Source organism: Chlamydotis macqueenii, chromosome 2 (genome assembly GCF_036417535.1).
Source record: "Chlamydotis macqueenii isolate bChlMac1 chromosome 2, bChlMac1.mat, whole genome shotgun sequence".
NCBI lineage: Eukaryota > Metazoa > Chordata > Aves > Otidiformes > Otididae > Chlamydotis > Chlamydotis macqueenii.
The window spans coordinates 3,751,519-3,764,514 of NC_141557.1; positions in this window are offsets into that span (position 1 = coordinate 3,751,519).

The window sequence follows — 12,996 nt, forward strand, 5'->3', positions numbered from 1 at the left end:
GACCATGGTATTGTATTTTGAAATACAGAATCAAAAACCATTGACAGGCATGTGAACATAAATTCTGCTGGGTACCTGTTGGACATTAACTTGAAGGCAAAATTCACAAGGGATTCTTCTCACTTTGCTTCAAACTTCCGAAAGTTTGGTGTCTAAATCTGAACTTGTCAACTTCTCTGTTCAAAGTATAGAAATATGTACACTCAACTCATTCATCTCTGCATAAGCTTTAAGATAGACCAGATGAATCCCACTCTGGAAACACTCAGTCACACTCAGAACTAGTTTTTTAATGTCTAGACATCATAAGGTCAACCATACTCCAGTCGTGCTGTGTATAAATGAAAGATTGTCTATCAATTTTTGCTATCTTGAAGGATTTCAAATTCCATATCAACATTAAAAGAATGTCAACATTGCAAAATCAGAGACACAATATTTTTTAAATATTGTTCTCCACTTTCGTATTCTCATATCATGCCATTCCTCAAAATCATTTCTTAACCTCAGCTCCCATCTTCCCACAACGGTCCGTCCTGCAAACCTGTTTCCACCTCTGATGCTGCTTTTCGACCATCTTCCCTGCTCATCTTTCTGCAGTTATATCAAATGACATCTTACTGCTTATCTACAAAGACTGGGCAGGGGAATTCTGAGATGTTAGAAAGGAGCTCCCCAGCTCTTAGAGTCGCCACAGCTATGAGGAACTAAAGTTGTACTTAAGCAGGGATCAAGTACATTTGGAAACATCTGTGGGGATGAAGCCTGGGTCTGCGAGGGAACTGAGTATGCACAATGTAAGAACGTGTCTTTGGAGAGCTGAAGATGGCTAACTTTCATTTCCGTGTGTGCGTAGGACTTATTTCACTTTTCCGCAAAGCACTTATACCTTGCCTAAATTAGGCAAGCTTTCACAGAGCTGTCTAAAACAAAATTAGAGTTGTGTTCCTTCCATTTTTCATCATCTAGTTCCAGAGGATGAAGCTCTAGGTCTTTTAAAAGAGCATTTATAAGTGTATTTATCATGGGCAAATTCTCATATTTTTCCTAACTTCATTTCAAAAGCTACAGAATCTCAAGAACTGGAAGATTTCCCTGCAGAAGTATAGCATGGAAAAATTTCTGCCCATAGTGTTAAATTTAATTTTTCAGCTGGTAAAGTTATGAAAAAAAAAAGCTGGTAAGAGAACTTAAACCTACAGAGTCTTAATTCACCATGCCACATGCCTTCAAAATAATGTCCAGCAACATGATTCAATTCTTACCTCATATTACCATTTGAGGAGGTAGACAGCCTGAATATTTACAGTACTCAAAGTGCTCTCAGTAGTAAGATTACAACAGGGAGTTTAGCTATCTTACAAATACTTAATATTGTTATATTCCTTGAAAAACCTATAAAACTGTAGTGACCAGTGTTGTCATCACAAATGCATGCAGTAGAGGTCGTATTACATCACTCAGTCACATTCCCTTTCTTTTTCTTCTCAAAGAGATTCCAGATTAAAGAAAAATCTTTGTCTGAGCATCCATCAGGTTTCCTTTAATGTATCAGTGCTGTTGAGGTTAATAGTCTTCACATTATCCCACAAATGGTCTACAAATCATGCACCCTACAGCCATTTCAACTAGCGTTTGAAAAAGAGTAATAAAAAGTCCTGTTTCAAATTAATAACACCTCACATTTCATGCGGATGCACTTTTTTGGTTCATATACTAGAAAAATATGGTTTCTATGAGTAAGCTTTCAGTGTACATATTAGAATTTTCCATTTCAGCCACCGCATCTGAACCATTGTATGTGCTTATTCAGTGCTGTTGAAGTCATGCCTACAAAAATCACAGAAGACATTGCTTACCACTTTTCAACGTACCAGAGCACATAGAGAGCCCTATTTAAGACATCTGAAAAGCCTTTCATTATTCAAGGAGAACACTGGTATAGAAGTGTCTCATGCTGAAATCCATCACATAGGAACACTGATGACCACGGGTCATTTTGAAAAACCTGGCTTTTCTGTATTTTCAGCCTTATTCTGCCAGCCTGCAGCACAGACATTCCATTAAATTGAGTTCCTTCCTACTGTCGCTGTTCTGTGCAAATTTCCAGCTGTTTGTGGTTAAGGAGAAGGACTTGTCTAAAAGAAAGTAATGGGCTTATGGGTCTTTTATTTTCCTTTAAAATGACTATTTTTTTTCATTTAAACAAAAAAGTTTCCTCAATAACTTACAGAATTTTGAGCTTCTTAGTTTCACCGTAAAAGCACATCTGAAGGACCAGTATTCCACAGGCACAGACAAAGTTATCACTTCCTACCAGTTCTACCCAAATTTCTTCAATCTTGAATATCACCACCCCTGCAAATCCACTCCCACGCTGCTCCTGAGCAGAGGCGAGCATTTGATAGATCGGTAATTACTACATCTCTCCACTCATCACCTCCGTCATCAACGCACTCCCTATTGCATGCAGCTCCTCTACCAAGCTGTTTCTGGTGGTGGCAGCTCGTCTTTGGGAAAGCAGAGCTGCAGAGGAGAGATTGCATACGCAGCGGAGGAAATGTGCTTCCACCCATGGTCTTTCCAAAGGTCTGGTATTTTCAGAGCTCTCTCAAGGATTTTCTTGCTGCTCCTTGCAGAACAGTTTTAGCTTGTGCTATCAACTGGTGTAGTTTGTAAGAAACTGGCTGATTTTACCACAGCTTGTTGCCTCCTCCCAGTCTTGCCACCCCTGTTTCTGCACTCTTCTCGCTACACATAGAACAGCATCCCAAAACTTTTCTAAAACTCTTGCGGTTTTTTTTTTGACACTTTTTCTCCTTCTGCAAGATCCCCTCCATTGTTATGACTACAAGGACACTTACACAGAGATTCATCTTATACAGTTGAATTGTGGCTATTTATTTTACTGCAATTATTTTTGAAAATCTGCGTTGTTTGGACCCAAATAATCTGATTTGGTTGCTGGAGGTTATGATAGAGTGAATAAACACAAGAAGAATAAACTACCAAAGCTAGACAGCCTCACTCAACAGAAAAGTTTGATTTCCTCAGGCAAGAAGAGCAAGGATGTAATTATTTTAGTCTACCTTTGACCTCTCTTCATAGCCTTGAGAGCTCAGTGCTCATATACACCTTAAGCAAGACTCAGGTTCGTATCTCCTTTTACCTTCACCACCACACTACTGCAGTTGCAAGTAAACAGATGAGAGTAAATTGCCTCTTCTGTCAACCTGCATGGCTGGACACTGCCTGACTCCTAGAGCACAAGACGCTGGGTAGTCGTGGTAGGGCTGAATTTCACCCATGGTATGAAGCATCAACCAGCACAATATAGTCCAAAATTTATGAAGAACATTTCCACAGCAATTAAGAGTATCTACTTGTCTTATGATGATGGAAAGCTGGAGGAAACCTTAATACTATAAACAAATATTTCAAAATCTTACCATTTACGTAAAAAAAAAAGACAGGAATAAAAACTTATTTTATTGAAATAGAAAAGAAAATGAGGAGCTTCCAAAGTATAAAGTAAGCAATTTGAGTTAAATAGTTAAGGCTTCTGAGATGACATTTCTATAGTTTCGTATTTCCCAAGGATCATGCCCAGAAAAAGGTATTAGAATTTAGCATTGAGAAAAGGGCTACAGTTAGCATTATTTCCTGAAATTGTTAATACAATCAGTGAGGTGAAAAGTGAGAATGGAGTCAGGACTTTTCTGTGGCCTACCAAAGTCAGACCCATGGGCACATGTTGTTATGATGAAGTTTGTAACACTGAAGACTGTGGAATAAAGGGAAATTTCAGTCTCTACTGTTGACTCCCAGAGCCTCTTATTGCCATGACAATTCTTTAAAACTATCAAAATTTACAGGAAAAGTGTGGGAGGGGAGGGGGCGTGGAAGGCTAGGTCTAAGTCGTTTAACCACAGCTCCAAGAATAGGCAATTTTGTTGTGTAGACGTGACAGATGTTTAGTTTCAGAGGAAAAAAAGAAATGTTTGAAACAGGGCAACTTTAGAAGCTTTGGATTAAGCTTCAAGAAGTTTTATAAATGGGGCCTTGAATTAGCATTTAAATACTGAATATCAAAAATATGCAGAGTCATAATTATGCAGTGAAATTAATTTTTCTTTACAACTTAGTGTGAAAGGGTGACAATTTTCCTCTCACCATGTATGAAATGAACAGATGGGTTTTTAATTAAAGCTATTTAAACACAGCGCAAAATATAGGGCCTTCACTCCTGATCACGTTAAATTAATTTAAATCTTTGTAAGCACTTGTATACTAGGGGTTTGCACCAATGTGCTTGATTGATTTTGTTTCCACTGGGATAAATTTTCTAGCTTGGCAGTAAGGCTATGGCACAGTTACTTGACCACAGTGCTCACTTCAGCACTTCTTTCCTTTCCCCTTTCAACTTTCTTTGGGCCGCTTACTCCCTGCCACAGCTATTTGTGGGCATAGAGTGGAACTGGAGCAGGGAGCTGATCCAGACTGGAGATAAACATTTCTTCCCCAGAGAGAATCCCCAGTTCACCTCACCATGCCTTGTAAATGCTGTCAGCGTAACGGAGAAGGCAGCCCTTGGTAGAGGAGCCAGGGCCAGTTTTAGGAGCGGGCAGGCGCCACTGAAACAAACCTTGAAACCATGTCTTGCGGCTACCTAGGGAACATCAGGTGACGTTTTCAGACACGCATCTTGTCATTTGAGTGCTGTATTTAAAACTTCTCTTAAGGGGGAAAAAACCAAAAGTTTTTGCATGCAGAAATAGGAAAACATAAACTCATGCACATGATTAGTATAAATGTAGCTTTTTTTAATGGCAGCCTTTTACTGAAGGACTATAGATTGAAGTGGATTCTCATGCAGAATTATTGCCTTCATCTTTGATATGGTCAAAGGTTTAATCAGTGATATTTGACTTGATTTCCTTATTTACAGGTGAAGAATATACCCTTCCACCTGCTTGTTATGAAAAGTTGAAGCTGCAATTCAATGGTAGGGTTGTTAGTATACATTTTTTTAAAAAATAAAAATATCTCTAAACATAAAGATGAAATAAAATTTGAGGTTTTCTTGTCATGATAAGTAAGAAAAATTAACACATTCTTCAGCTTGAATAGGCTTATTTTAGATTTTGAAGTGGGAACATCATTCTCCTCTGAAACAGTTTTGAATGATCATTTAATTGACTTGTCCATTGATTACCTATTGTCTAATGTGTACTGTTAGTTGTCCATCATACCACAAAAATCACCAAAAAGCTTAATTTTAATAAAAACTATTTTTTAATCAAAAAGATCCATAAAAATGTTCTTTGAATCATGTCCATGTAACTTATGACTTCTACAGAAGACAATTTTTTAATTTCTGGTATAATCCGTGAGAGATCTTCTGTCTTGAACTGTTTACTGGTTTCTCTTGATTTCTATTATTTGAGCTTGACATCAATAAATGAATGCAATAAACACTCATTTCCAAAGCTAGTTGTCATCTGGAATAGGTGTAAAAGGCTCTGAAATTTTTCAGTTGAGGAAATTTTTTTTTTCCTTTTTAAGTGAAATGTTGTCTCAGCCAAACAGAACATTCATTTCTAACAAAATATGTTGATTACTTTTCCCAGCTGTACAGAAACATGAGTACTATGTTGTCCAAAACAGTGCTCTCTTTCAGTTCTCATTTAATTAGTTGTTCTGTAAGACCTTACAAGATCTAGAAATGGTCCTTATATTCATCACCTGTCGTTATCTGTTGGTAATACTCCACCAGTGCCTTACATCAGACAAGGAAAGTAATCCACTTTCTACATTAATAATTTCAGGATATAGTATAACAGAATCAGCTGCAAAAAGCAATACTGGGCTGGAAAGAATCAAACACATAGACACAATATATGAAGATGCTGTTTACAGTGCAGACCTCCAGGAAAGCATCTGAGGTTCAAGGTGGCCAACAAGGTGAGCAAACGATGCTAGTGATGTTATAGCCCTGGAGAAAGGGAGGATTATTGGGTGTGGAAATGAGGGTGTATAAATTGGGTGTATAAATTACTTGTTTCCTACATGAAACAATTCGACCGGTCTATGATAAGGACTATATTTTGAAGTGCTTTTCAAGAAAGCTTTGCATCTGCTGGAAATAATCTAGAGGCAAGCAGAGTGTTTGAGGAGACGCCAGGAAACTGCACCTTAAGGGGAAAGGTCAGAAGGAAAGCAATAGTTTTGCCAGAAGAGAAGATGAAGGGGATACATGACACATCAGTATTATAAAAAGACCTTTGGAATGGAGACAGGAATAATTTTGCCCATGTCAAATAGGACAAAAAGACATTAGCTAAAGCTGCTAGAGGAAAATCATGAATAGTGTCAGGAAAAATCTTTCTGGCAGTAAAATTGGTAAAGCCTTTGATAAATCAAATGAAGAAAATATGGAGGCTCCATCTTTGGAGAGTTTTTGAAAAAGATCAGACAAACATCCATGGGAGCGATGACTGACACTGCCTTGGGGATGGACAGTGGATTGGTTGATGTCTTGAAGTCTCTTCAAGCCCTGTTGCCCTGTACTTTGATGGACTTCCAGCAGTTACAGAAGATGGATCCTCCAAGTGCACTGCCAACAGAGTTGTCTTCAGGGGTGGGCAAAGTAAACGGCTTTTGAAACAAATAAGAATTTGAGGGGAGAAAACAGACAGTTTATAAAGTGTATTATTTTATGTTCCATGCCAGTAAGTCATTTCCTGGTCAAGCTGGTAAAGAACAATGGATTTAATTCTTCTATTTTTCTAAAGAAGTTCAGAAGCTAATGAGAGAAAAGACCAAACTTATTTAACATTTTTTCTAAAAAACAGATTAAATGCTGCCACTACCTCCCATGCCTTTGAGATTAACTTCAGTATGAACTTCATTGTGCAAATGTTACAAAACTTGTAAAATCACAAAATGTCTTCACTGAAGAGAGGTATAAGAATAAGGTATAAAAATGATACTACTCTTCTGAATCAATGGAATAGTTCCTGGCAAAAAAAAATGTGCTAGTCAGGGGGAAGAAGAATGTCAGTAATGCTCTTCGTAAGGAGCAAACCCATAGGTACTTGATACACAGGAAGCTGAAGAGCAGCATCCTGTCCTTGGCTGTTCTCTCTACAACAGAGACCTTGGCTGGAAAGATTCAATGGGACAATGTTGCTAATGGACACAGAAGACAGTGCTGTTCTTGGGGGAATTTTGCTTTTTGGCCATGATAACATGACTTTTCTGCATTCTAAGAGATCTTGTGGAAGCTCAGTTTGACATGTTGACTGAGCTTGCTCCTAAACCCTTACACAGTGGACTCAGGCAGCTGTCACAAATATCTGTGCCTCTGTTCTCCCTTTTAATGGTGAGAATAACAATCAACATGAAAAGTGTAGAGGAGACACAATGTCACATTATGATGAAGAAATTTCGTTGTTAATGTAAGTAGCTTATTGATTCTTTACTTATATTATTAATAGAAAATATGGAAAATAATAAGAAAATGTTCCATAGATTTAAGATAACTTTAGGAAAAATGTAATTACATTAGGCTTTTTGGACTGATGTTGATACTGAATAACGGCAGAAGAGCGTGCAACAAAAGATGTCCTAGGCATTGAATGCTAAAGCCTAATAAAGAAAAGGATAATTATTAATACAGTCATATACAATACAGAGAATCATGTATAGCAGCAGGATGTTAATAATAAACTAAAAAGCCACAGAGAAACAGTAATTAGTTGCCTTTATATTTTCATTGAATAGGCTAGTAGTGAGGTGTTATTTTCCTGAGTATACTCTAATAAATTGCTATTGTCCTAACCAGGCACTTAACAAAAATCACTGATAATGAATTTAATTAAGCAAGTGTGGATAGTTATTTCATTACCAGCCTCTAATAACTATTAAAGATTGTTATTACTCTTGTCCAGGAAGAAGTTTTGGCAATTGAAGCTTCACTGAATGGTATAACATAAAATATAACCCATTCTTCTACAAAATTACATTTATTTCTTTCAAGCCACTGCACAGCCTGGTTTTGCCTTGGGAAGGTTCTTGAGATCGTATTGTTGGCCAGAGGTTAAGATAATAGGTAAATCCCTGATCATCTTGATTATGGGAGAAGTTGAGAAAAAGTAGACCAGTGACCAACACCTGTAAGGCTCTTTCTCTTTGGCTCTTTCCCCCCGACCCTGACAAATGGCAGAACCTGAGTACTACTCATACAAAAGGGATTTAGGTAACCATGGATGCTGGGTAAAGAAGGACTCTGTGTTTTTTCTTTACTCTCTCTGCTATCCATTAACAAACCTTATTATTTTTATTGTGAGCACACAGAGTACTGCTGTCTCATGATCTGGAACGAACAACAGTGTGATTGGACCCTTGCCTACTAGGGACAGCTGAATATATCTCTTTTGGCAGTGATTTTTTTTTTCCTTCCTAATGGAAAATTGCCTCCTGATACATTGAAAACGTCTCCATGGACTTTAATGTGAGTTCAGACATCTGGGACAGGATTCAGTTACCTGAACAAATGTGGCTATTGATATCTGAGATGCTCTCGTTCATTCTACTTCCAGCTGGTCAGGAATAGTACAGGTGTTCCCTAGATCAAACAATGTGGGTGTCTTCAGTACCCTGGGGTTTCTCAACAATCAGTAGACATCATGTTAGGACAATTAAGCACCTAGGCCAGGAATTTCTTCCCCTGTATACACCTGTTTAGATGCTGAAAATAAGGTGTCCAAATCTCAGTCTGAATCTTGTCCCTAACTTAAAAGTGTATTTATGATATGCTGCTTCTAGAATAAAAGGAAAGCTATTCACCTCCAGAAGAAGGGCCAATTCTTGCATAAGTTCAATTACCTTTTTTTTTGCTTGCTCTGAGACCTTAATCTTTAGAGATTTAAAAAATAGTAGTCATGTTTGTACAGTACTTAACAGAATGGGAGCTCAGACTGGAAGAAGAGTTGGCCCTGAGTACAGTCAAATAGTTAAGTCAGTGATACCCAAATGGTTGTTATGGTGTTGACTATGCAATGTTAGCAGCAGCACAAGACGAGTTAAGTCAAGTGTTCACTCTTGGTGGCCCATGGACCACAGATAAGCCTGTGCCTGTAGGGGTTCTGGTTGCATTGGTTACAGTAGTAGTGAGAAAAGTAAGAAACATATTATTATTTTGATTACACAGTAGTAACTGAGTAATTACACAACGTGGTAATTCAGGAATGACTAAAGAGAAAAGGGAACCATAATTAACTACTCTATCTTGCAACACAGACCCTTATTTGAGGAAATGACATAATAACATGCAAGTAATCTCTCCTTACAAACCTAAGTATTATAGAAATAGTTCTCAGCTCAGACAATTTGTTCACCTTAGCAAAGTACTGGTGTAGTAACTTCTGAAGGAAAACAACAAGAAGTATATACACATGAAGGTATACATGAGTGTGTAAATGGGCTAAACTATGATAATTATGGGGTTTTTTTTAAGAATAAATTCTGACTGACTGTTTTCCAACTAGCCATCAGATCCAGTGTCTTTTTCTGTACGGGTTTGAACTGCCCTTCTAGAAAGCCCAAGGTTTTATTTTGATTTTGAAAACCACCTATTTGGAATCCTGAAACCATCTTCAGGGCTCGGTAGAAAGCTCAAAGATGAGATTGACCCAATAAACAAAACCTCTGCTTTAGCCATTCCAATCTCTTCAGAGAGTTCAAGATATCCACAATCTAATTGTTATACTGAGTCTGACCCCTGACTAGCAGCATCATTTAACCAGGACTTCACACAGACTCAAGGGAAGTTGTCCCACATCTGATGAATCTCTTTGAAGTATTTCTTTAGTGCATTACTGTATCAGCCCTACAGATCCTCAGTTCTTATCATCTCACACATACATCTCCTCTCTTAAGGTGGTGCCAAACAGTGACCATTTGGACAGTGTTGAATAGTAACCACTGATAAACAGAGAAGGGACACCTCACCATGACATTTCTTTCCACTGTCATTTAGACTAACAAGACGTATCTGCACCTCTTTTCCTTACAAGGGAGTATTGGCTTGCTGGAGTAGAAATAGACTTTGGAGATTTACAAAAATTACTAGAAGATATATTCTCCATCTACCCCACTCTTTTTGCTGTATTTTCATGGCTTTCAATGATGCATGAATAGGAGGAAAACAAAAAAAAAAAAAAAAAACCAAACACTGTTTTATTATATAGTCTCTCATAGATACAGTCCCCTCATAGGAAAAAAAAATAAAAATCAAATCCCCAAACAAACAAGAAAATCCTGTTTCTCTTGATCATCCATAACTATGAATACCAGTTATGTAAGACTCACTCTAGTTACAATAACTGAGATAACTAAGTATTTTAACCCTAAGGATTTGTTTCTATGACAGATGGCTGTTTAGCTACAAAGATCTGCACTGATAGTGATTCACATTCTCCCTTGGCAACCAACTCCACAGACTAGTTTTTCTCATAGTTATGAAGTTTTTCCTGATATTTAATCTAATTCCTCCCTGCTGTCTTGTAAACCCGTTTCTTCTGCCCATAATGATGACAAGGAATAACTCATGCTTGTCTCTTATGTAACATCTTTGTTAGCCATCCTTAGCTAATCGCCACCCTCCCTTTCTGTCTGGAATCACACGCTCGGTTCTTTAAGGTTTCTCTCTGAAACTTTGCTTGCCCAGCTTCTTCATTTTTAGCAGCTTTCTCTGAGCTCTCTCTGGTCTCTCTTATTAAAAGCAAGCTTTTAATAAGTGTTTATAAACACATTGTGACAAAAAGAAAATAAAACAGAGTTTTAACATTTTTTTTAATGCTCTGTAAAAGCCAATGCTATGTCAAAGGCTTCTCTTCCATTAAGACCTAAATGTGACCAAAAGGGCCGTGACCCTTAGTCCAAAGATGAGCTAAAGAGAGTAAGAAACAACTTGGAGAATGATACACACTATTTCAGAATGTAAAGTGCCCCTGCAGCTCTGCCTGACAGACACAGAGCAGCTCATGCAAGGGCTCAAGCTGTGCTGCCCATCAGTGCCTCCATTCATGCAGTCACAGAACTGGAACCTGCAGTAGCTGAGGCGTCTCAAAAACTGACAGAGAAACATATGCTTGAAAAAGAGGAAGTGAGATACAGCCTCAGGGTTTTTTAAATTTATTTTAATTTTTTAACTTTTATTTAATTTATTTATTTAATCTATTATTTATTTATTTATTTTCTCCACAGTAGCTGTGCCCACAGGGACTTGGGATATAGTTCAATTCTTCCAGACAAGGCATGGATGAAGAGACCCTGCCTGGGAAGACTCATTCAGCTTCTATCTTCCACCTACAAGAATTTCTCTTATTTCATCCCCTAACATATCCGGAGTTCGTGGCCAACAGATCTTCAGATCAGCTGGCCATACCTGTAGCATCATGGCCGTTAGCTGACTTGAGCCTGCTGCTTTTCTGCAGCTCCCTAGTCCCTCTTGCTCACTGAAATGATCAGTTTTTGTAGAACTACAGGATTTCCAGATCAGTCTAGAAAGATTTCACATTTCTGTTGTAAAGAATGTGAGTCTACCATTATTTTCTCCTATCTGATCAAATGTCTGCAGGAAGTTAAACTGAGGGCATTATCTCGATTTTGTGGTTTTCCGAGCTTTGTTCCTTATAAAGACAAAAGGAGAGGGTAGAGAATGACTGAACCATAGTACTAGAAATGGACAGTATGACCAGTTGACCTCTGAAATAGCAAAAGTCATCAAACTTCCCGTTTGTTCTCTCATCAGAAAGGGGGAAGTGTAGTAATTTCCCACTCTCATTCCCCTCTCTCTGTGTCAGGATACCCACATGCTAGCAAAACACCACTTCCATAGCAGGGTGGAGGCAGAGACTTGTACAGGAAGAAATAAACTGCAAACAAAGCAGAGTTGTAAACTTATCGAAGAAGTCCTGTCAGAAGCAGGAAATCATTTATAACTCTAGTTCACTTCTGGGAAGATGGTAATGTAGGACAAGGGCATGGCAGAACTTGTGGTAACAGCGATTCTCTTCCGGCTTGTTCTTGGATGATAAGCAAGGAGGCTCAAAGATTTCCTTATTTATCCTAGTCTTGCATGACACATAGCAACGAGGTACAGCATTCAGCATGAATACATGGTAATTTAAGATTCAGTATTCACTGTATAATAATAAACAGCATTTTGAATGGCTGGTGCTTATAGTGAGATGTATTACTTTGCCCTGATAAATGCAAAGAAACACACATTCCCCCCTTATGTGAACAGCTGGGAAAAAAACAGAAATCTCTCTTCCAGACTGATTCACCATTTCTGTTAGTGACATCATGCGTATCTCACTTCCTAGGAAGTTCCAAGTAGTGAAATCATTCTTGACACCTTCTCCCTGCACAAGAACTATGCGTAATTTTCACAGCAAAGTGACTACATGACCTGATCTTTGGATGAGGGTAAGAGGGCAAAGCATCAGAAGCAGTTTGATTTGTGTGACATAGGATGCCTGAATGTCTCAACTGGAAAGAGCGCCTCCAGAACTGAGACTTTGATGTTGAAAATAGGCATCTCACCATGGTTATTAGATCACTACTTGCCTCTGATCGCACACATTCACATGGTGTTACTGAGATTTTGAGTATCAACAGAGAAAGAAGTTGTCTCCACATGGTAATCATATAATCACATGGTAAGATGCGCAATATAAATTTTGTAAATCTTCTAGATGAAGCATTTAGTTTGTCATTTTGGTGTTGGATTGCTTCCCCCCAGCAATACATATATAATCGTAAGTTTTAACTTGGGAGATGGGGTTGTTTGTTTTGGTTTTTATTTTTAAGGCAATTATAACTTTTTTTCCTTGGGTGTTACCATAGTATGGATTGGCCATACTCCTTTATATACTTTTTTCCAAAAATTGTGTGACTACTGTTGATATGTTTTCCAAGCCTATT